Here is a 23,828-nt window from a genome sequence, read left to right as displayed (position 1 = left end):
TTCCTGATTCAATTGGTTTTTTTAAAGTCTACTAAAATGTCATAAATTAACACAGAATTTCTCTTATTTTTATAAACTCGTCATATTTTAAGCACACACAAAATGTTCTCATAGTTGAGGGTATCAGGTTGTCTAAACTGACAGGCCTTTAGCTAATATTATGTAATTTTATAATTACAGTGGAAATTTGAAAAATCTGATTTTTCAAATGCTTGGGAATATGCATTTCAGAGTTCAAATTTATGAAAATACAGTGTGAACATCTGAAAAATTTTAAGAAAATTTCTTATTTCTGTTTTAATACAACTGTTTAAATCTAAGCGATACACAGTGGTGACAGCAGAGCTGATCATGAGCATGTAAGCATTGGTCAGAAGGACCCCATACTTGGTTTATTGTTCTGCTACTGCTGTCTTGAAATTCTTAATTTTTGAGCAAGATACCTCACATTTTCACTCATCCTGCACCTCACAAATTATATAGCAGATCCTGAGTAACAATGAGGTAACCCCCCAATAATTTGAAGCCAAGATGAATAAGGTTTCTCCCTAGAATTAAACACAAAAACTGGTACAAATACCAAAAACACACTAGCAGTTCTCTAGAAAGTGCAAATGTATCTGGAAAAAGATCTGTAACAGACAAATCTCCACTTGGCAGGGTCTAGGAACAATCTTAGAAAAAGAGAGAAATAATGCACTTATTATTTTAGTGAAAAGAAATTTAATTCTATTACATCCTGCTTCATGAACATAGCTGGAAAAGCAATCCATTAAAGATGAGAGAGAAAAAACAAAGAGGTTAAGTTATAATATCTAGCCATGAATTGTTCCTGAGTAAAAGTATCCACACCTCATATATCCCTATCACTGATGAGTCACTGCACTATCAGAGTTTAAGGCCTTGAGAATCAAAGGCATAGAAATACCTAATTAATAAAGCAAGATATGCCATAGGTTTCAATAAATTTCAAAAGATTAAAACAATTTTCTCTGATCACAATAGTGTGAACCTACAAATTAATAACAAAAAGGTAACTAGAAAGATAATTCTGAATTAACTATAAGAAATAAGGAAATTAGAAAATATTTTCAGCTAATATTAAAAATAAGGCATAAAAAGTTGCAGAATGCAGCTAAAGCTGTGCTTTAAAGGGATCCTAAAAAAGAAAGCTGAAAAATTCAATAATTCAAGTATGTATCTCAATTAATCAGAAAAGTTTAAGCCCAAAGAAATAAGAAGAAAGGAAACAATAAAGCAAAAAATGAGACAGACAATATGCAATAGAAAGTTTAAAAAAAACAAAATAACAAAGTTGGTTCTTTGAAAAGAATGTAATTGATAAGAATTTGGCAAGTCAAGGGGAAAAAAGAAAATGCAAATTATCAATGATAGGAAAGTAAAAGGGCCATAACTAAGGTCCTGAAGATATTAAAAAGATACTTAAGCTCTTGTTTTGAACAATTCAAGTACGTATATCAGAATATTTTTTAAAATATATTTGCAAAATTCTAAAAACAGAAAAATTACTAGTAAAACACCAAAACTAATTAAGAGATAGTGTACAGTTCTAAATCTACAAAATATATTAAATCCAGAACTAAAAACCTTCCCTAGAAAGACAACTGGAGGCCCAGTTGCTTTGCCAGTAAACTCTTCAAAACATTCAGAGGAAACAACTATTTTATATGAACTCTTGCAGAGACAGAAAAAGTGGAATACTTCCCAATTCATTTTATGAGGCCAGCACAAACTATGACAAACATAACAAGAAAGATTATATGGTAATCTCCCTCTTTAACACAGATGTAACGATTCTTAACAAAGTATCAGCCAATCCAAACATATATAAAAAAGGAGTAACACATTTCAAACTCTAAGAAAAGAGGTTGCTTTGACATTTAAAAAAAACTCAATGTAATTCATCACATTATCAGAGGAGATGAGAAAGATCACATATAATCAACTCAATAAAAGAAGAAATAGCATATGACCAAATTCAGTATCTAGCATGACTTCAAAAACAAATGAAAAACCCCCCAAAACTCTTGGCATAGTTAGGATTATACGGAACCTGTTTTGATTTGATGAAGGGTATCTATACAAAATCTAAAGCAAACATCATCCTTAATGGTGAAATACTGAAAGCTTTCCCCCTGAAATGGGAAATGACAAGAACACTCACTATTTCTTTTAGTATTCAACACTAAATTGGAGATCCTAAGCAGAGCATTTAGGTGAAAAAACCAACAGTATACAGTTTGAGAAGGAAAGAAATATCACTTGTTATTTGCATGACATGATTGAGTTCACACAAAAAACCCCCATAAGAATCTATATATAAACACTTAAAATTAAGAGAATTTACCAATATACTTGATTAAAAGTAACAAATGAAAGTCAATTGTTCTATCTATCGGCCTTGACAATTATGAAATAATTTAAGAATAGAACTATTTACAACAGCATTAACAAATGAAATACTTAAGAATAAACTAACAAAATAAAACCTTGACACAGAAAGTTCTAAGTGTTGTTGAAACAAATGAAAGGCTACATCAATAATGGAGGGTGATATACCATATTCAGAGATCTGAATGTTGAGAAAGACATCAATTCTTTCTCAAACTGATCTCTAGAATCAATACAATCCCAATCAAAATTCCAGCAGGTTTATGTACATGGAAACTGATCCTCATCATAATATGTAGATAAAAATGCAAAGGTTCAAGAAAAGCTGAGACAATCTTGAAGAAATGCAGAGTTCGAGGACTTACATTAGCAAATATCAAGTCTCACATAAAACTGAAGTAATCAGGAGTGTGGTACTGGCACAAATAGAAAAACTAATCAATGCAACAGAACAAATAAATGTAAACAAAGGAATCTTGTAAAATGTCAATAAGAGTGTAAACTGACTCAACTGCTCTGAAAACTGCTTGGTGTTATTTACTAAAACTGAAAATAAGTATGTCAGTTATGAGTAAATACGTTTAAGTATGATAGGATACTATAACCTTGCTAACTCAAAGTGTAGTCCAGAACCAGTACATCTGGAATTCCTTTAAGCTCGTTAGGAACGAAGACTCTCAGGCCCTATCCCAGATCTGCTGAAGTAGACTGTGCATTTTGATAAGACCCCCAGGAGACCGATACGCACAAGATAGTTTGAGAGGCACTGCCCTAGGATCCAGTAATTTCACTCCCTGGTATACATACACCCATCAGAAGTGACTTCTCTTGGCGAAACCCTTGCTAGCCTTTGCCCTGCTTCATTTTGTACTCCAAGGCCAAATCTGCCAGTTACTCAAGGTATCTCTTAACTTCCTACTTTTACATTCCAGTCCCCTATAATAAAAAGGACATCTTTGTTGGGTGTTAGTTCTAGAAGGTCTTCTACAGGTCTTCACAGAACCACTCAACTTTAGCTTCTTCAGCATTACTGGTTGGGGCATAGACTTGGATTGCTGTGATACTGAATGGTTTGCCTTGGAAACCAACAGAGACGATTCTGTCGTTTTTGAGAATGCATCCTAGAACTGCATTTAGGACTCTGTTGACTATGAGGGCTACTCCATTTCTTCTAAGGGATTCATGCCCACAGTTGTACATATAATGGCCATCTGAGGTAAATTCGCCCATTCCAGTCCATTTTAGTTCACTGATTCCTAAAATGTCGATGTTCACTCTTGCCATCTCCTGTTTGACCACTTCCAATTTGCCTTGATGCATGGACCTAACATTCCAGGTTCCTATGCAATATTTTTCTTTACATAATCGGACTTTACTTCCATTACCAGTCACATCCACAGCTGGGCGTTGTTTTTGCTTTGGCTGTCTCTTCACTCATTCTGGAGTTATTTCTCTACTCTTCTCCAGTAGCATATCAGGCACCTACCGACCTGGGGAGTTCATCTTTCAGTGTCCTATCTTTTTGCCTTTCATACTGTTCATGGCCTTCTCAAGGCAAGAATACTGAAGTGGTTTCCAATTCCCTTCTCCAGTGGACCACATTCTGTCAGAACTCTTCACCAACAATACAAGAGAAAACTCTACACATGGACAAATCCAGATGGTTGATACCCAAATCAGACTGATTATATTCTTTGCAGCCAAAGATGGAGAAGCTCTATACAGTCAGCAAAAATAAAACCAGGAGCTGACTGTGGCTCAGATCATGAAGTCCTTATTGCTAAATTCAACTTAAATTGAAGAGAGTAGGGAAAACCACTAGATCATTCAGGTATGACCTAAATCAAATCCCTTAACGATTATACAGTGGAAGTGACAAATAGATTCAAAGGATTACATATGATAGAAGTAGTTTAAGAGACAGATAGCAGTTTATTAGTAGACAGATAGATAGTAGGTAGATAGAAGTAGCCTAAAGAACTATGGATGGAGGATCATGACATTATACAGGAGGCAGTAATCAAGACCATCCCCAAGAAAAAGAAATGCAAAAAGGCAAAATGGCTTTCTGAGGAGGCCTTACAAGTAGCTGTGAAAAGAAGAGAAGCGAAAGGCAAAGGAGAAAAGGAAAGATATACCCATTTGAATGCAGAGTTCCAAAAGAATAGCAAGGAGAGATAAGAAAGCCTTCCTCAGCGATCAGTGCAAAGAAATAGAGAAAAACAATAGAATGGGAAAGACTAGAGGTCTCTTCAAGAAAATTAGAGATACCAAGGGAACATTTCATACAAAGATGGGCACAATAAAGGATAAAAATGGTATGGACCTAACAAAAGCAGAAGATATTAAGAGGTGGCAAGAATACACAGAAGAACTACACAAAAAAGATCTTCATGACCCAGGTAACCACGATGGTGTGATCACTCAGCTAAGGACTGACATCCTGGAATATGAAGTCAAGTGGAACTTAGGAAGCATCACTACAAACAAAGCTAGTGGAAGTGATGGAATTCCAGCTGAGCTATTTCAAACCCTAAAAGGTGATGCTATTAAAGTTGTGCACTCAATATGCCAGCAAATTTGGAAAACTCAGCAGTGGTCACAGGACTGGAAAAGGTCAGATTTCATTCCAATCCCAAAGAAAGGCAATGCCAAAGAATGTTCAAACTACCACACAATTGCTCTCATCTCACATGCTAGCAAAATAATGCTCAAAATTCTCCAAGCCAGGTATCAACAGTACATGAACCGTGAACTTCCAGATGTTCAAGCTGGTTTTAGAAAAGGCAGAGGAACCAGAGATCAAATTGCCAACATCTGCTGGATCATCAAAAACACAAGAGAATTCCAAAAAAACATCTACTTCTGTTTTATTGACTACGCCAAAGCCTTTGACTGTGTGAATCACAATAAACTGTGGAAAACTCTTCAAGAGATGGTAATACCAGACCACCTTACCTGCCTCCTGAGAAGTCTGTATGCAGGTCAAGAAGCAACAGTTAGAACTGGACATGGAATAACAGACTGGTTCCAAATCGGGAAAGGAGTACATCAAGGCTGTATATTGTCACCCTGCTTATTCAACTTATATGTAGAGTACATAGTGCGAAATGCTGGGTTGCATGAAGCACAAGCTGGAATCAAAATTGCCAGGAGAATTATCAATAACTTCAGATATGCAGATGACACCACCTTTACGACAGAAAGCGAAGAAGAATTAAAGAGCCTCTTGATGAAAGTGAAGGAGGAGAGTGAAAAAGTTGGCTTAAAACTCAACATTCACAAAACTAAGATCACAGCATCCAGTCCCATCACTTCATGGCAAATAGAAGAGGAAACAGTGGTAACAGTGACAGACTTTATTTTGGGGGGCTCCAAAATCACTGAAGATGGTGACTGCAGCCATGAAATTAAAAGACGCTTGCTCCTTGGAGGGAAAGTTATGACCAATCTAGACAGAATATTAAAAAGCAGAGACATTACTTTGCCAACAAAGGTCTGACTAGTCAAAGCTATGGTTTTTCCAGTAGTCATGTATGGATGTGAGAGTTGGACCACAAAGAAAGCTGAGCGCCAAAGAATTGATGCCTTTGAACTGTGATGTTGGAGGAGACTCTCGAGAGTCCCTCGGACTGCAAGGAGATCAAATCAGTGCATCCTAAAGGAAATCAACCCTGAATATTCTTTGGAAGGACTGATGCTGAAGCTGAAACTCCAATACTTTGGCCACCTAATGCGAAGAGCTGACTCACTGAAAAGACCCTGATGCTGGGAAAGATTGAAGGCGGGAGGAGAAGGGGACAACAGAGGATGAGATGGTTGGATGGCATCACCTATTCTATGGACATGAGTTTGAGCAAGCTCTGGGAGATGGTGAAGGACAGGGAAGCCTGGCATGCTGCAGTCCATGAGGTCGCAAAGAGTTAGACATGACTGAGCGACTGAACTGAACTAATCAGAAATGCAGACAGATGTCCACCAAGGGACACTACAAAAGTATTAATAGTCAAAACCAAAAACTACCCCGATGCTGGACAATGGAAAGAATCAGTTGTGGGATAATCACCAAAAAATGAGAAGGAACACTCTAACTATAATTCACAAATACATTGCTGTATTAAAAAAGCAGACCAAGAGAATACATCCTGTATGTTTTCATTTACACGATGTACAAAAACAGGAAAAACTAAGCATTCTGAAGTTAAGGCAGCGGTTATTACCTTTAGGTGACCTGGGAACATTACTCTCTCTTAGTTACTATTTCATGAGATGCAGTCTTACATGGATGGGAAAATCCACCAAGCTGTACATATACTTGCATTTTGTATACTTTCTGTATATATATTGTACTTTTTAAAAAGTTCTTTAAAAAGTGCCAGAGGATTAAATGGGTCACCTATATAGAAAATGAATTCTCTCTCAATAAATCTGCCTTTTTTTTTTTTTTTTTTTTTTTTAAGTTCTGAAAGGAAATACACCAAAACCTAAAAATTTTTTTCCTCTGGGAGAGAAGGTTTACAATGGTTGAATTCTTTTGTTTGCTCTTCTGAGCTTCTCATTTCTTATTTTCTACCACTAAGGACACTAATTTAGTAAATTATTTTACAAATTTTTGTGGAGGAAGATGGGGAGATTATTCCTAGCAATGACTTCCCAAGGGTTTCAGTGACTCTGAGAAACCATTCAAAAATTAAATAATTCTTACTATTAGTGAATAAAAGCATTGTAGTTCTAAAAGCTAATTTGTAGCACTTACATACAAGGCAAACTAAAAATGTATCCTGTGAATTACCATGTTTTCCAGTTTTCAAAAAGTTCCTCAAGAAAACAGGAATCCAGCTAGTATAAGCAGCGAAAATAAATACAGGAACAATTTCAATGCCTCAAGTTAAGCTCTGTAGTGTTGGAAAAACTTTTAACTAGGAGTATATGTTACTTTTACCTTGTTAAGCTATAGATACCTTTTCGTGTCAATATTTTAAAGTTTATTTTATCTCCCTCCCCTTTGTTTAAAAACTTCTATGAGATATAATTCACAGGCCATATCTTTCACCCAAAGTATACAATTCAATGGTTTTCAGTATATTCAAGAGTTGTATGACTATCACCACTATCTCAGGTGGTGCTAGTGGTAAAGAACCTGCCTGCCAATGCAGCAGACATAGGAGACGCAGGTTTGATTCCTGGCTGGGGAAGATCCCCTGGAAGAGAGCGTGGCAACCCACCCCAGTATTCCTGCCTGGAGAATCCCATGGACAGAGGAGCCTGGTGAGCTACATCCCATAGCATCACAAGAGTCAGACACAACTGAAGAGACAGCATGCATGCACCAATATCTACAATTGCAGAACTTTTTCATCACTCCCAGAAGAAACCCATTCCAATCAGCAGTCACACTCTCATGTCTCCCAATCCCTGACCCTCACCATTAGCCAAGTGCTAATTCACTTTCTATCTCTACAGATTTGCCTATTCTGGACATTCAAAAACTTTTCGTAGTGTAATTTGCACAGTACAAGTTTTGCAATTTTTCTTTGCAATAGTTTTGTAAACAGATTCCTAAGTATTCTGACTGTAAATAGAAATGTCTTGATCTCATTGTTGAACTGTTCATTGTGAATGCATACAAATACAAATGACTTTCCTGTACTATTGCTCTTGTACCCTCCCTGATATCCAGGTGAACTCACTCACTAATTCTTATAGTTCTGTATTGGATACCTTAGGATTTTCTATAAATATATACAAGATCAAGTCATCTGCAAGCATAGTTTTACTTCTTCCTTTCCAACCTGGGCACCTACATTATCCTTGTAGGGGCTGGAGATTATGCATCACCTATCACCAACACACTGATATTTTAAAGACCATCCTGTCTAGAGGCACCACAGTATTTTTCAAGTTCCATGAAGCTATTCACTCTTAATGAGCATATACACATTAAGGATACATGTTAATTTCTAGAACAAAACAGTAGCCTAGGAATAAAACATACGGTTACATTTGATAGCGAAAAGAAAACAGTGGAAAGTACTTATCTTCAGGAGTATTGAGTAGCTTGTCAATTATGCATATTGATGTGGTTAGCCAGGCCATTCTAACTTCCGTGGCTATTACACTAAATAGAGTCCTGAGGGACTTCCTAGCTCTAGATGCTGGTAAATCTACTCTGCAAATACAAGAAATATGCATCTCATGAGTTCCCACCCCACCTGAAGTCACATTTGCATTGTGAGTAAGAAAGCCAGTATAAATAAAGAACTGATCCTGCTTTTACGAAGCAGGAGATAATTACTCATGAAAATGTTTCTGTAAAAGCCACCTAGGTTAAGTACCATTTCATGCGGCATCAAAATAGATTTTACAAACTCTAACTTAAAGATATCCAGAAACAGGGGGAAGAAATAAAACCTGAGTGCTGACATAAGGCTATAAACATGGGATATGTCCTGTGTAGTGCAAGTCATGCTAAATATATCACTTTTTATACTCAAGGAGATATCTGTTCTAAACCTTCATGCAGTCCAGGGATAACATCAGTTTATCCTTTTATCCTTTCAGTGTTTTCATTCCTTCAGTTGCTATATATCACTACATACTTGGTCATTTTTTAAGAGGGAGGAAATGAAATCACATTAGAAATCTAACAGGACTGCCAAGAACATAAAAGTAGACATATCCTGGCTTAATATTGCAGTTTTCTTTATCTCTGAATAAAATACATTACTCTATCACATATTCACTCTATCATATAACAGTACTTTTAACCTATACTCTATGGGTCTTTTTCCTGAACTGCTTTTCCATAGAAATTACACTTTATAAATATTTAAACAGACAACTTAAATATAGCTGGTCTATAGCCTGTGAAACTTAACACTTTAGAAAGCTGCTGCATACATAAATATTAAAACCAAAACACTAGACTTTACATCTGTGTTTCCAGTATATTTATTCGTCAGAATTTGAAACAAACTTTTACATACAAAAACTCAGTATCTAAATTATAGCAGGTTGTATTATGTTTCTAAATCAGAAATAAAATTTCCCATAGAAATAAGGTCATAAGTTGTGATAAGATTTTTTTCATAAAAAGCTGTTTATGGGGGAGGCTTCCCTGGTGGTTCAGCGGTTAGAACTCGGTGCTCCCACTGTAGGGGGCACAGGTTAGATCCCTGGGTCAGGGAGCTAAGATCCGCCTGTCATGTGGCAAAAATAAATAAATAAATAAATAAATTGTTTAAAAAAAAAAAAAGGACAAAAACCTTAAAAAAAAAAAAAAACCTGTTTATTAGAGTTGCTAAAATCTACTATTTAAATACAGTATTGGACTCAGCAATAATACAGTAAACAAATTTCTGTGGCCTATTCTAGTTACCTAACTATGATGGGCTCAATAAAGGACAGAATTGGTATGGACCTGACAGAAGCAGAAGATATTAAGAAGAGGTGGCAAGAATACACAGAAGAACTATACAAAAAAGATTTTCCTGACCCAGATAACCATGATGGTGTGATCACTCAGCTAGGGCCAGACATCCTGGAATGTGAAGTCAACTGGGCCTTAGGAAGCATCACTATGAACAAAGCCAGTGGAGGTGATAGAATTCCAGTAGAGCTATTTCAAATCCTAAAAGATGATGCTGTTAAAGTGCTGCACTCAATATGTCAGCAAATTTGGAAAACTCAGCAGTGGCCACAGGACTGGAAAAGATCAGTTTTCATTCCAATCCCAAAGAAAGGCAATGCCAAAGAATGCTCAAACTACCGCACAATTGCACTCATCTCACAGGCTAGTAAAGTGATGCTCAAAATTCTCCAAGCCAGGCTTCAGCAATACGTGAACCATGAACTTCCAGATGTTCAAGCTGCTTTTAGAAAAGGCAGAGAAACCAGAGATCAAATTGCCAACATTCGCTGGATCATCGAAAAAGGAAGAGAGTTCCAGAAAAACATCTATATCTGCTTTACTGACCATGCCAAAGCCTTTGACTGTGTGGATCACTGTGCGGAAAACTCTTCAAGAGATGGGAATACCAGACCACCTGACCTGCCTCTTGAGAAATCTGTATGCAGATCAGGAAGCAAGAGTTAGAACTGGACATGGAACAACAGTCTGGTTCCAAATAGGAATTGTCACCCTGCTTATTTAACTTATATGCAGCATACACCATGAGAAACGCGGGGCTAGGAGAAGTACAAGCTGGAATCAAGATTGCCAGGAGAAATATCAATAACCTCAGATACGCAGATGACACCATACTTATGGCAGAAAGCAAAAATGAACTAAAGAGCCTCTTGATGAAAGTGAAAGAGGAGAGTGAAAAAGTTGGCTTAAAGCTCAACATTCAGAAAACTAAGATCATGGCATCCAGTCCCATCACTTCATGGCAAATAGATGGGGAAACAGTGGAAACAGTGGCTGACTTTATTTTTTGGGGCTCCAAAATCACTGCAGATGGTGACTGCAACCATGAAATTAAAAGATGCTTACTCCTTGGAAGGAAAGTTATGACTAGCTAGATAGCATATTAAAAAGCAGAGACATTACTTTGCCAACAAAGGTCCATCTCATCAAAGCTATGGTTTTTCCAGTAGTCACGTATGGATGTGAGAGTTGGACTGTTAAGAAAGCTGAGTGCCGAAGAATTGATGGTTTTGAACTGTGGTGTTGGAGAAGGCTCTTGAGAGTCCCTTGGACTGCAAGGAGATCCAACCAGTCCATCCTAAAGGAGATCAGTCCTGGGTGTTCATTGGAAGGACTGATGCTGAAGCTGAAACTCCAATACTTTGGCCACGTCATGCGAAGAGTTGACTCATTGGAAAAGATCCCGATGCTGGGAGGGATTGAGGCAGGAGAAGGGGATGACAGAGGATGAGATGGCTGGATGGCATCACCGACTCAATGGACATGAGTTTGAGTAAACTCCGGGAATTGGTGATGGACAAGGAGGCCTGGCATGCTGCAATCCACAGGGTCACAAAGAGTTGGACACAATTGAGCGACTGAAGTGAACTGAACTGCAATATTTTATAGTTACCTAACTGCGATAACACAGATATAGAAAGAAGAAGAAATACAATAGCAGTTAATTGGAGAAAAGACAGAAATAATATTTCCTTCACAGGAAAAAGGAAAAAGGAAGTTGAAACTTTAGGAATGCAACTTTTCTTCTTTAACCCTTCTGGTATGACTGTGACCATGTGGCAAGAAAATAACAAAACTGAGGAAGGGCCATCAGCACAGGGTGGGAATGTTCACACACGGCATTCAAGTCATGCACTTGATGTATTTCAGAGTGTCTGTACATATTTCTTCAATGGTATTTCAAATTCAAACAGAAAAATCTTTACCTTCTACTTGTGGATATAAAAAATATCAATGGATAAATTGTATATGATTGGATAAACTATTTACTATCATGAATACACTCATTCTCCTTACTTTGAAAAAGAGATTTATTGCATCTACATTTCCCAATGTTCAGCGAGGTTTTTTACGCAGGTGACAAAGACTTCTGTCTTCTTTAAGCAATGATTATGTTAGTCGCTCAGTCATGTCTGACATTTTGCAACACCGTGGACTACAGTCCTCCAGATTCCTCTGTCCATGGGGGTTTCCAGGCAAGAATACTGGAGTGAGTTGCCATGCCCTTCTCCAGGGGATCCTTCCAACCCAGGGATTAAACCCAGATCCTCTACTACCTTACTTCGATGCTTATTCTAAATAGATCACTTGGTCATTCTGTTTCTTTATACTTAACTATCTGTTTTTTTAACGAGTGAGCTCTACAACTAGAAAATACTCCTCAGGAACAAGGACTCACCAGGAGGTATTATCGAAATTTAAATGTTTCAATGTTCAGACAAAGGTGTTATTTTCCCATATATTTAGACTAGAAATCCAGCACTTGCTATTTATCTCTTTTGTAGTGGAGTAATATGGGGTCTAATTCCCTTCCCCTTGGGTCTGGGTTGGCTCTGACTCATCAGAAACCAAAAAATGAGCAGAAGTGATGCAATTTCTGGAACCAGGTCAGAAGGAGCACAGCAGTGTCCTCATGTTCTCTTGGGATATTTCATCTCTGGACAGGTCAGCTCCAAAAAGTTCCCTGGGCAAACTCTCCCTCTCAGAATACAGCCATCATGCATACACATTCAAGTCAATAGAGAGGCCATGCAGAAATGCTCTGGCCAGGAGCTTCAGCTGGGCAGAGCCTTCAAGTGTGAGCACTAGACACGGGAGTGAAGAAGTCTCCAGTTGATTCTGCCCGCCAGCTGCTGCTTCTCAGCTGAAACCCTAGATTTCAGAAAACAGAGCAAGCCATCCCTGTTACGCCCTGTCTGAAATCCACAGAATCTATCTATGGGTGTGATAAAATGACTTTTTAAATGTTAAACCACTAACATTTGGGGTAGTTTGCTACATGACAATCAATAAGAGTCTCCACCGTTACGAATTTCAGAAAGAAAATAAAGAAAACAGGAAAAACTAGCAAAGCAGTATTTGCAAAGAACATGCATCTTCAAACTAAAATGGCCTACCAATGGCCAATACAACAAATTTTAAAAGGTTTATGTCAAGATGTATCACTGCAATCTCTCAAAGATCACGTATAAAATCAGACCTCTACAATGGAACAAGAAAGAATTGCCATAGGACTGGCCTCCTCATCACTGAGACTGGATGCTAACAGATAGTATAGCAATCCATCAGAATTCTCAGGGAAAACACCCAACCCAAACAGCCATTATATGTACAGAGGGAATAAAAGGACTCAGAAAGTGTACTTCCTTCACATTTTTCAATAAGGTGGTTCTTAAGAATATGTTCCATCATAATCAGGGAGTATGTCAAGAAAGAATGACATTTTAGAAAAAAGATCACATAAGAAAGGAAATGTAATCAGGATACAGTACTAGAATGAGAAGTGAACAGTATTTATATAGTCATAATAACGTAAGTGATTTATAGATTCAACCTATATACAAAACAAAGACATCTTAATTGAAGTTACATTACAGAATGAAATAAAAATCTCACCAGCTTTGATGAAGTCCTTTACTTTAAAAACAAAAAGTAAAAAGATACCACAAGTTGGAATTGTAAGAGGGAAGATGAAAAGAAGGTAAAGGCACTACTGTTCTAACCACTAAGACAGGTAAAACCAAACTTCTATTTTTTTTAAATCTACAAAATTGATAAATTTCTAGCAAGAATAACAAAGAAAAAAACAGACAACACAAATTTTTATCAGGAATGAAAGGAGGGAATTTCAATACAGGCATTAAAAGAAGAGAATACTGCAAACAGTGCTACAACACAAATTCAACAATTTAGGTAAAATGGGCCAATTCCTTAAAAACTCCAAGTTATCCAGACTTATCCAAGATGAAATAGGCAACTCAAACATTTAAGAAACTTTAACTAGTCTACATCTCACAGGTATAAGAGAACAAACCAGTGGTTAACAGTGGGGAGAGGATAGGAGAGAAGTGACAATAATGGAGTAGGGAATTAAGAGTACGAACTATTAAGTGAGTTACAAGGATATACAGTACAACACAGGGATTAGAGCCAGTATTTTACAGTAACTATAAATGGAGTATAACCTTTAAAAACTGTGAATCACTATGTTATACATCTGTAACTCATAAAATATTGTAGAGCAACTATACTTCAGTTTAAAAAAAAATCTTCTGGGAAAAAAGTCTCCAGGCTCCTATGATTTCACCGGTAAATTCTCTCTCTCTCTCTTTAGTCATGAAGTTGTATCGACTCTTGCGATCCCATGGACTATAGCCTGCCAGGCTCTTCTGTCCATGGGATTCTCTAGGCAAGAATACTGGAGTGGGTTACCACTTCCTTCTACCAAACATCTAAAAAAGAAGTAATGCTAAATATATATAGTCTCTACAGAAAATGGGCTTCCCTTGTGACTCAGCTGGTAAAGAATCTGCCTGCAATGTGGGAGACCTGGGTTCGATCCCTGGGTTGGGAAGATCCCCTAGAGAAGGGAAAGGCTAAGCACTCCAGTATTGTGGCCTGGAGAATTCCTGTATAGTCCATGGGATCACAAAGAGTCAGACACAACTGAGTGACTTTCACTTTCACTTTTCACTACAGAAAATATAAGAGGAAGGTACATTTCCTATCCTATGAGACCACCACTAATCTGATTCTAAAGACAGACACTGAAGGAAAACTACAGACCAATATCCCTTCCTAATAAACCTATATACTCAAAATTCCTCAATATGATACAGCCTGCCCTCTCCATCTGTGGGTTCCACATCTGAATTAAACTAACTGTGGATCAAAGATTTCACGGGAAAAAATGGCAAAATAAAACAACAAAATTTCAATTTCCCTCATAGCCAACTATTTACACAGTATTTGCATTATATTTATAACTACTTATATAACATTGGTGGCTCAGATGGTAAAGAATCTGCCAGCAATGCCAGAGACCTGAGTTCAGTCCCTGGGTTGGGAAGATCCCTGGAGAAGGCAATGGTTACCCCCCTCCAGTATCCTTGCCTGAAGAATTCCATGGACAGAGGAACCTGACAGGTTACAGTCCATGGGGGTGCAAAGAGTTGGACACAACTGAGCAACTTTCACACAAACACACACATACAACATATAAATGCTACGTAAACAGGTATAAATACAATACAAATACTATGTAAACAGTTGCTGGCATATACAACAAATTCAAGTTTTTGGTTTTCAGAAGTTTCCAGAAATTGTTTGAATACTTTGTATCTACCAGTTGGCTGCACACAAGAATGGGGGACGCGCAGATTAACCAGCTTCCACTACTGAAAATCCATCCTTGAGCAAATGTACCTGGTGGGGGTGTAATTATGATCCCCGTTTTCTAGATCAGGAAAATGAAGCTTGGAGAGATTAACTAGATCTGTTCAAGATTGATCCCACAGCTGGAAAATGAGAGTGCCAAGGTTCAAACCCAGGGCTGACACCAAAGCCTGTGCTCCTAACTACTGAGCTCATGGTGCGGCAGCAAGAGAATCAGGAACAGGCGCGGAGTCACACGCCCACTCATAAGAAGGCACCCGGCGCACAGCTCAGCCTCCCAGCCTTCCCCCAACACAGCCTCGCCTCCCACTCATTAGCACCCAGAGGGAAAGGCAGAAAGGAACTGGAGCTGCCTCTCGTAACGGCTGCCCCCAACTAAGGTGGGCACCAAGCAAAGTCTCTGGCAGATATGCTTACACAGAAGAAGAATGCCAAGGGCCACGCTTCCTGCCCTCAGAAAGCTTGCTCTAGTTTACACCCAAAGATCATGTCCTCAAATTGCCCACAAATACATGGTGTGCTCAGGGACTGCAATACATGTGCACATACACATCAGTGTGTGTAGTAGATGCAATAGTCATGTAAACGCACGTGTATATGGAGAGCACTGTAGATTTTTCTCTAAAAATACCCTAGCAGCTCCATTCTACTTAATAATGTAATACTTCATATAGCTGAGCTAAATGGACTCTCACCCTGGCTGTGAGATTTAAAAAAAAAAAAAAGGTTACTAAGAGCAAATCCAAGACTTTAAGGGTTACTACTACTAAGGGTTAAACTACTAAGAACTCTTTCAAAGTAGCCTCAAGCACTTAAACATATCTATATACATGCAAAATCAAGACTGAGGCAACTGCAAATTCCTTAAAGATCATGCAAGGTAACATGTAGTTTACATTTTATACATACATATATAAATATATATATAATCATTTATATGAAATTATGAAATTAAAAGACACTTGCTCCTTGGAAGAAAAGCTATGACCAACCTAGAAAGAATATTAAAAAGCAGAGACATTACTTTACCAACAAAGGTCCATCTAGTCAAAGTTATGGTTTTTTCAGTAGTCATGTATGGATGTGAGAGTTGGACTATAAAGAAAGCTGACCACCAAAGAATTGATGCTTTTGAACTGTGACGTTGGAGAAGATTCTTGAGAGTCCCTTGGACAGCAAGAGATCCAACCAGTCCATCCTAAAGGAGATCAGTCCTGAATATTCATTGGAAGGACTGATGCTGAAGCTGAAATTCCAGTACTTCGGCCACCTGATGCAAAGAGCTGACTCATTTGAAAAGACCCTGATCCTGGGAGGGATTGGGGGCAGGAGGAGAAGGGGACAACAGAGGATGAGATGGTTGAATGGCATCGTCTATTCGATGGACATGAGTTTGAGTAAACTCTGGGAGTTGGTGATACACAGGAAAGCCTGGAGTGCTACAGTCCATGGGGTCGCAAAGGGTTGGACACAACTGAGCAACTAAACTGAACTGATATATACATAAACACACAAATGATAATATACATTCCTTGAAAAATACTGCTTAGCAAAGCAACTGACAAAGGATTAATCTCCAAATAAACAAACAGCTCATGCATCTTCATAACAAAAAATCAGCCTAATCAAAAAAATGGGTGGAAGACCTAAACAGACATTTCTCCAAAGAAGACATACAGATGGCCAACACAGGGAAAGACACTCAACATCATTAATTATTAGAGAAATGTAAATCAAAACTACAATGAAATATCAGCTCACACTGGTCAGAATGGCCATCATCACAAAATCCACACACAGTAAATGTTGGAGAGGGCGTAGAGGAAAGGGAATCCTCCTACACTGTTGGTGGGAATGTAAACGGATAAGGCCACTATGGAGAACACTGCAGAGGTTCCTTATAAAACTAAAAATGGAACTAGCATGTGACCCAGCAATCCCACCACTAGGCATATACCCAGGGAAAAGCCTAATTCAAAAAGACACATGCACTCCAACATTCACTGCAACATTATTTACAATAGCCAGGACATCGAAACAATCGAAACGTCCATCAACAGAGGAATGGATAAAGAAGATGTGGTACATATATACAGTGCAATATTAGTCAGAAAAATGAGCAAAATTGGGTCATCTGTAGAGACACGGTTGAAAATAGATATTAAGACAGAGTGAAGTCAGAAAGAGAAAAACAAATATCACATATTATCCCATGCATATATGTGGAATCTGAAAAAAAATAGGTATAGAGAATTTACAAAGCAGAAATAGAGACAAAGAATAAACATACGGATACCAAAGGGTAAGGGAAGGGTGGGGAGAGGCAAATTGGGAGACTGAGATTAACATATATACACTATTGACACTGTATAAAATAGAGAACTAATGAGAACCTTAAAAGAATAAAATATACTGGGTATGTAAACATTTAAAAAGCAGTTAAAAAAAGAAAAATACTATGTTTATAATTTTAAGCTAGTTAGTTTAGACTGGCCTTCCTTCTACTCCCTCCACTATTTTTAAAGTTACTATGTCTTTTTAACATATGATAGAATCTAAGAAAGTAATCAAAACTCTAAGAGCTAAGCAAACCAATGATAAAAAGTGGGAGATCACCGTAATGGAGAAAATTAGACGTCACAGTTCAAATCCTGAGATCATATACCACAATTTAAAAAGAAGGCAATCCCAAGTAATTAATAAAAATATCCATTTTAATCAATGTCTTATTTCCTCCAATTATCTCTATCCCATTTTAGCTAGAAAGGATTTCATGAGAGAGAATAGAGAGAACACACTCATTGAAAATAAAAAATTTCCTAGGACCACAATTATTGAGGCTCCATCCCAGCACCCTACCCCATTTCTTAGTCCAGGAAGGCAGGTGTACTTCATTTTACATTTCTGTCTCTCAACCTCTCACATATATGGGGGCTCTGACCCCCTCGCGTATATGCAATTTTCATATGTAACAAATACTTTTCTTCCAATTTTATTGATATATACTTGACACACATCAGCACTGCATAAGTTTAAGATGTATAGAATTATGATTTGAAATCGAAATGATTATCACAAGATATCCATGAGATGATGGATGTTTACTAATCTTGTGATAATTAGTAAACATCCATCATCTCATAGAGATACAAAAAGTGTTTCCTTGTGATGAAAATTCTTGGTAGTAAATCCTAACAGCTTTCATATGTAACACAGTATTAACTGTCACATCCCTAGGACTTTTTTTAATTGAAGGATAATTGCTTTACAGACTTATGCTGTTTTCTGTCAAACCTCAACATCAATCAGTCATAGGTATGCATATATCCCCTCCATTTTGAACCTCCCTCCCATCTCCCTCCCTATCCCACCCCTCTAGGTTGATACAGAGCCCCTGTTTGAGTTTCCTGAGCCATACACCAAATTCCCCTTAGCTATCTATTTTACATAAGGTCATGTAAGTTTCCATGTTACTCTTACCATACATCTCACCCTCTTCTCCCTTCTCCCCATGTCTATAAGTCTATTCTCTATGTCTGTTTCTCCACTGCTGCTGCCTTGTAAATTCTTCAGTACCATTTTTCTAGATTCCATATATATGCATTAGAATATGTATTTATCTCTTTCTGACTTACTTCACTCTGTATAAGAGGTTCTAGGTTTATCCACCTCATTAGAACTGACTCAAACACATTCCTTTTTATGGCTGAGTAAGTGAAATATTGTGAAATATTTCACAATTTGTGAAATTCACATATTGTGGTATAATATGTACCACAACTTCTTTATCCATTCATCTGTCAATGGACATTTAGGTTGCTTCCATGTTCTAGCTATTATAAATAGTCCTGCAATGAACAATGGGATACATGTGTCTCTTTCAATTTTGGTTTCCTCAGGGTATATGCCTAGGAATGGAATTGCTGGGTCATATGATGGTTTTATTCCTCGATTTTTTAAGGAATCTCCATATCGTCTTCTATAGTGGCTGTATCAATTTACATTCCCACCAACAGTGAAAGAACATTCCCTTTTCTCTACCCCCTCTCCAGCATTTATTGTTTGTAGACCTTTAGATGATGGCCATTCTGACCGGTGTAAGGTGGTATTTCATTGTAGTTTTGATTTGCATTTCTCTAATAATGAGTGATGTTGAACATCTTTTCATTTGCTTGTTAGCCATCTGTATGTCTTCTTTGGAGAAATGTCTTCTTTAGGTCTTTTCCCCACTTTTTTTTTTTTGAGTTGTTTGTTTCTCTGGTATTGAGTTGTATGAGCTGCCTGTATATTTTGGAAATTAATCCTTTGTCCATTGTTTCATTTGCTATTATTTTCTCCCATTCTGAGGGTTGTCTTTTCACCTTGCTTATAGTTTACTTTGCTGTGCAAAAGCTTTTAAGTTTAATCAGGTTCCCTAGGACTTTTTTTTCTGATAACTAGAAGTTTCTACCTTTTCATTGCCTTCATCCAACTCCTCTTCCCTCTCCCCTCCACCTCCAGTAACCACAAATCTGATCTCTTTTTCTATGGTTTATTTTTGAAATATAGTTAACCTATTATTAAATGTTAGTTCCTATTACACAACAGTGATTTGATAATTCTAGACATTTCAAAAGGATTACTACAATAAGTCATTACGACCTATCACCATACAAAGATTACTACATAATTATTGATTATATCCCATATTGTACATTTCATGACCGTGACTCATTTATTTTGCAACTGGAAGTCTGTACCTGTTAATATCCCTTACCTATTTCTCTCCCCTCCATATTCCCAACCCATCTGGCAATCCAAAATTAAATTCTAGTTTTTCCAAACATGGAAGCTTACATTATCATGTGTAAAGTAGATAGCTAGTGGGAATCTGCTATACAACTCAGGGAACTCAAACTGGGGCTCCGTAACAACCTAGAGGGGTGGGAAGGAAGGTGGAAGGAAGGTTCAAGAGGGAGGGGATACATATACATACATGTTTATCTATGGCTGATTCATGTTGATGTTTGGCAGAAACCAACACAATTCTGTAAAACAATTATCCTTCAATTTTAAAAATAAATTTTAAAAAGTTTAGTTTCTCCTGTTGATCTGACTCATGTCAATTTAATTCTTAGGCTAGCCAGAACCTAGAAGGGTAGAATAGAGTTTTCTTCATTCCTGACAGGTCTCAGTCTTAGAGATCTCATTTCACTCTCCAACAATAATACAAACTCTCCATTTGGTTGGATGATGGGGTAAAAGAAACAATATAATACATTTCTGCAAAGATCTTTAAAAGTCCACCCCCCTCAAACAACCAATCAAAGCACTGCACATTAAGGAAGGGATGAAGACACTCCTCTCACAATTCAAAAAGTGGACAGATCTGAAAGAGGATCGAGATTACACTAAATCCACTGAGGAACAGCAGCCAAGATGCAGTTTACCATGATGACCATCACTCTGGAGGTTGAACCCCCGGATACAACAGAAAATGTGAAGACCAGGATCCAGGATAAGGAATTTCCTTCTGATCAAAGACTTCTCTTTGCTCGCAAGCAACTGGAAGATGGACTCTGACTTCAACATTCAAAGGAGGCCACTCTTCATCTTGTGTGGAGACTTCACGGTGGTGCTAAAAGAGAATCTTCCACCACTCCAAAAAAGAACGAGGGAAAGAAGGTTGAACTGACTGTCCCAAAATACCATAAGGTAGATGAGAATGGTAAAACCAGCCACCTTCCGAGGGAGTGCCCTTCAGATGAATGTGGGTGCTGGTTTTTATGGCCAGTCACTTTGACAGATGCTATTATGGCCTATGTGGTGTGATCTACTGTTTCAAGAAACCAGAAAACAAGTCATTTTACACTGGTTAACAAAGTACATGAACTAACAGGCTAAAAATAAAAAAAAAGATTACACAAAAGAAACCCAGTATGAAGGGTTGGTGAGGAGTGTTCTAGATTAGGAATTGGGCTTGTTCTCTCCTCACTCCTATCACTGGCCTTATGCCCTGTCCACCTGAAAGCCCAAGGGACTGGAAATGTAAGAGACTGCAATGACACGAGGGACTTCCCTGGTGATCCAGGGGTTAAGGCTGTGCTTTCACTGCAGGGGACAGAGGTTCAATCCCTGGTTTGGGGAGCTAGGATCCAGCATGCTGTGCAGCATGACCAAAAATAAATTTTTTTTTTAAAAAAAGACACTCTTCCTACCATACTAATTACCTTCAAACAACCAGGAGCCCTAGAGTTTAACAAATGAGTGAAGAGGACATTTTAAAAAGCCAAAAGTACATTTAAGTGTTTCATCTTCTTGGTTTAGTTAGACATCACTCACTTCAACTAGGAACTCACACAAAACAAGTGTTTTTCCTTCCCTAGCACAACAGGCTAGCCTCAATTTAAAAAAATTGTTTGCTGAAGCAGCCTCAGGGGAAAAGGCAAGGAAAAAAGACCACAGCTAAGTTTTTAGATAAGACAGAACTTACTCACTGAAGGAAGAGTACTTTTCTTCAGGAGTTTTTCAAGATGACTGAAAAGATAACGAACAGCTCCCCGGTTCATCCGAACATGTTGCCAGGGCTTCAGCAACAGGAGTTTGCTTGTCTGCATGGACAGAAGTGATTCAGGGAGAGGACTTTAAAAATACTTCTGTTTACCTAATGGAACTCAATGTTTGGCATGCTCATCTCTCTCCTTTATCCATCTTCTTTCCTGGTTCACTCACCACAAACAGGAGCTGAGATCACTTGCTCAGGCAGAAGGAAGAAGGGGAGCGAGACACTACCACATACCAGTGGTTTTATATTTTTCCTTTTCACCCAGGCACAAGTATTTGGCAATGCGCTTTGCAAACATCTAAAGCATTATAAAACTACATAAGGTGAATAACCACCATCAATTAATTCACCAATCCTAATAAGGAATGGCCCGCCTTCCTTGACGCTCTCCTTATCACCCATACAAAAAAATTTTTGCACCAAAATTCAGAAACTCAAATCTAGTTTCCATCACATAATTCCATCACATAACACACATGCTTAAGGACTTAAAGGGGGAGGAGATTTACCATTTATTTGAAAAATACATCTTGTAGGTGACTATTTTCAAGTCTCTGGACTTTCCAGTCAACTCATACCCCATACCCATCATTTTTTAGTGTTGTCTTCAGCTCTGTTTCAGTCACACTTCCATCACACTCACCTTGCTCAGGCCCACCCAAGCACCCAAGCTGAAGCCTCCACCATCACCCCCGGAGGACCCCGCTCTTGTCTATGACTTAGCGCATGTCACACACTGAGATATTGGGATCCCCTTCCTTAAGGGAGGGGCTCTTCCTTCCCCTTCACACCTGGCGTAGGCGGGCTCAATTCATGTTGTAGAACAGTGAATAAACGTTGTCTCCCCACCTCTGAAACACTGATTCATACCCACTACTCTTTCCCCAGACTCACTGCAGCTTCCCTATTGAAGTGGCTCCACACCAACCCTTCTTCTGTTACCATCACACCAAGCAGTCCTTCCTGCAACAGATACTCACTGAGCCTCTATCAAAGCCAGGCGCTGCTGTCCAGCTGGGAATAAAGCAATGAACCAAACATAAAAAACCCTGCCTGCATGGAGCATGCATTCTAACAGGGGAGAAGTGATGCCTTGGACAGCTCACATTCAATCTGAACTTCAGTATAATTCAGTTGTTTTGACTCTATATTGAGTCAAGTGACTGCCCAGACTCCTGTGGTAGATATTCGGCAAAGACAGGTACCACCAACTCCTCCTAAACCTGCAGACACGGGACTACTCCTCCCATCGAGAGGCAAAGTCTGTTTCCTCTCTACCTGAACCTGAGCTGCCCTGCGCCTCGATCAACAGAATTCTCAGAACTGACCGCTGTGTCAGTTCTGGGCCTAAGAAACCTGACAGTTTCCACCGTCCGGGAAACCGGGCACCACGTGCAGAAGCTCAGCCTATCCTGCTAGAGAGAAGGCCATGCGGAGAGAAAGACCCCAAGGAGGAGACCCGTGGCACCCCGGGTGACAGTCAGGACAAAGGCCACAGACACGTGAGTGAGGCCACCTCCTACCTTCCAGCCACCAGGTGAATGCAGCCCCTTGAGTGAGCCCAGCAAACATCACTGGAGCAGAGACCACCACCTATGATGATTTCTGATCTACAGCATCGCAATCAGTAAAGTGGTGATGGTTTTAAGCCACTAAATTTGGGAATGGTTGCTAAGCAGCAATAGATAAGGGAGGTCCTGCCTTCATGAGACAGAGTTCTTAGCCAGAGTCCGAGTGGTATCTTCTATGTTTTTCTAGGCCTTCATCGTATAAACCATTACAATTAGGTAAAAAGGAAATACCCAGTCAAGATCTGATGAGTGACTATTTTTTGTTTGTTTTTTAAAACAGCTTTATTGGGTTAGAAATTACACACCTTAAAGTTCACCCACGTAAAGCATACAGTTTAAGGGCTTCAAGTAACCATCACAGAATCTAACTTTAAAATCTTTTCATCACCCCCCAAAAAGAAACCCCACAACCGCTAACAGTCACTTCCTATTTTCCACCAACCCCCAGCTCAGTCCTAGGCAACCACAGATCTACATT

General features: G+C 38.5%; 1 protein-coding gene and 1 pseudogene across 3 annotated transcripts in view; one reads left to right on the top strand and one right to left on the bottom strand.

The window, feature by feature from the left end:
- The window catches only part of CNNM2 (cyclin and CBS domain divalent metal cation transport mediator 2), a 164,173-nt gene that overhangs the window by 76,214 nt on the left and 64,131 nt on the right, over positions 1-23,828 (bottom strand). The window lies entirely within an intron of this gene.
- LOC136159030 (ubiquitin-ribosomal protein eS31 fusion protein-like) lies at positions 20,654-21,093 on the top strand (annotated as a pseudogene).

This window comes from Muntiacus reevesi, chromosome 2, assembly GCF_963930625.1.
Source record: "Muntiacus reevesi chromosome 2, mMunRee1.1, whole genome shotgun sequence".
Taxonomy (NCBI): domain Eukaryota; kingdom Metazoa; phylum Chordata; class Mammalia; order Artiodactyla; family Cervidae; genus Muntiacus; species Muntiacus reevesi.
This window is presented reverse-complemented; position numbering and strand designations above follow the sequence as displayed.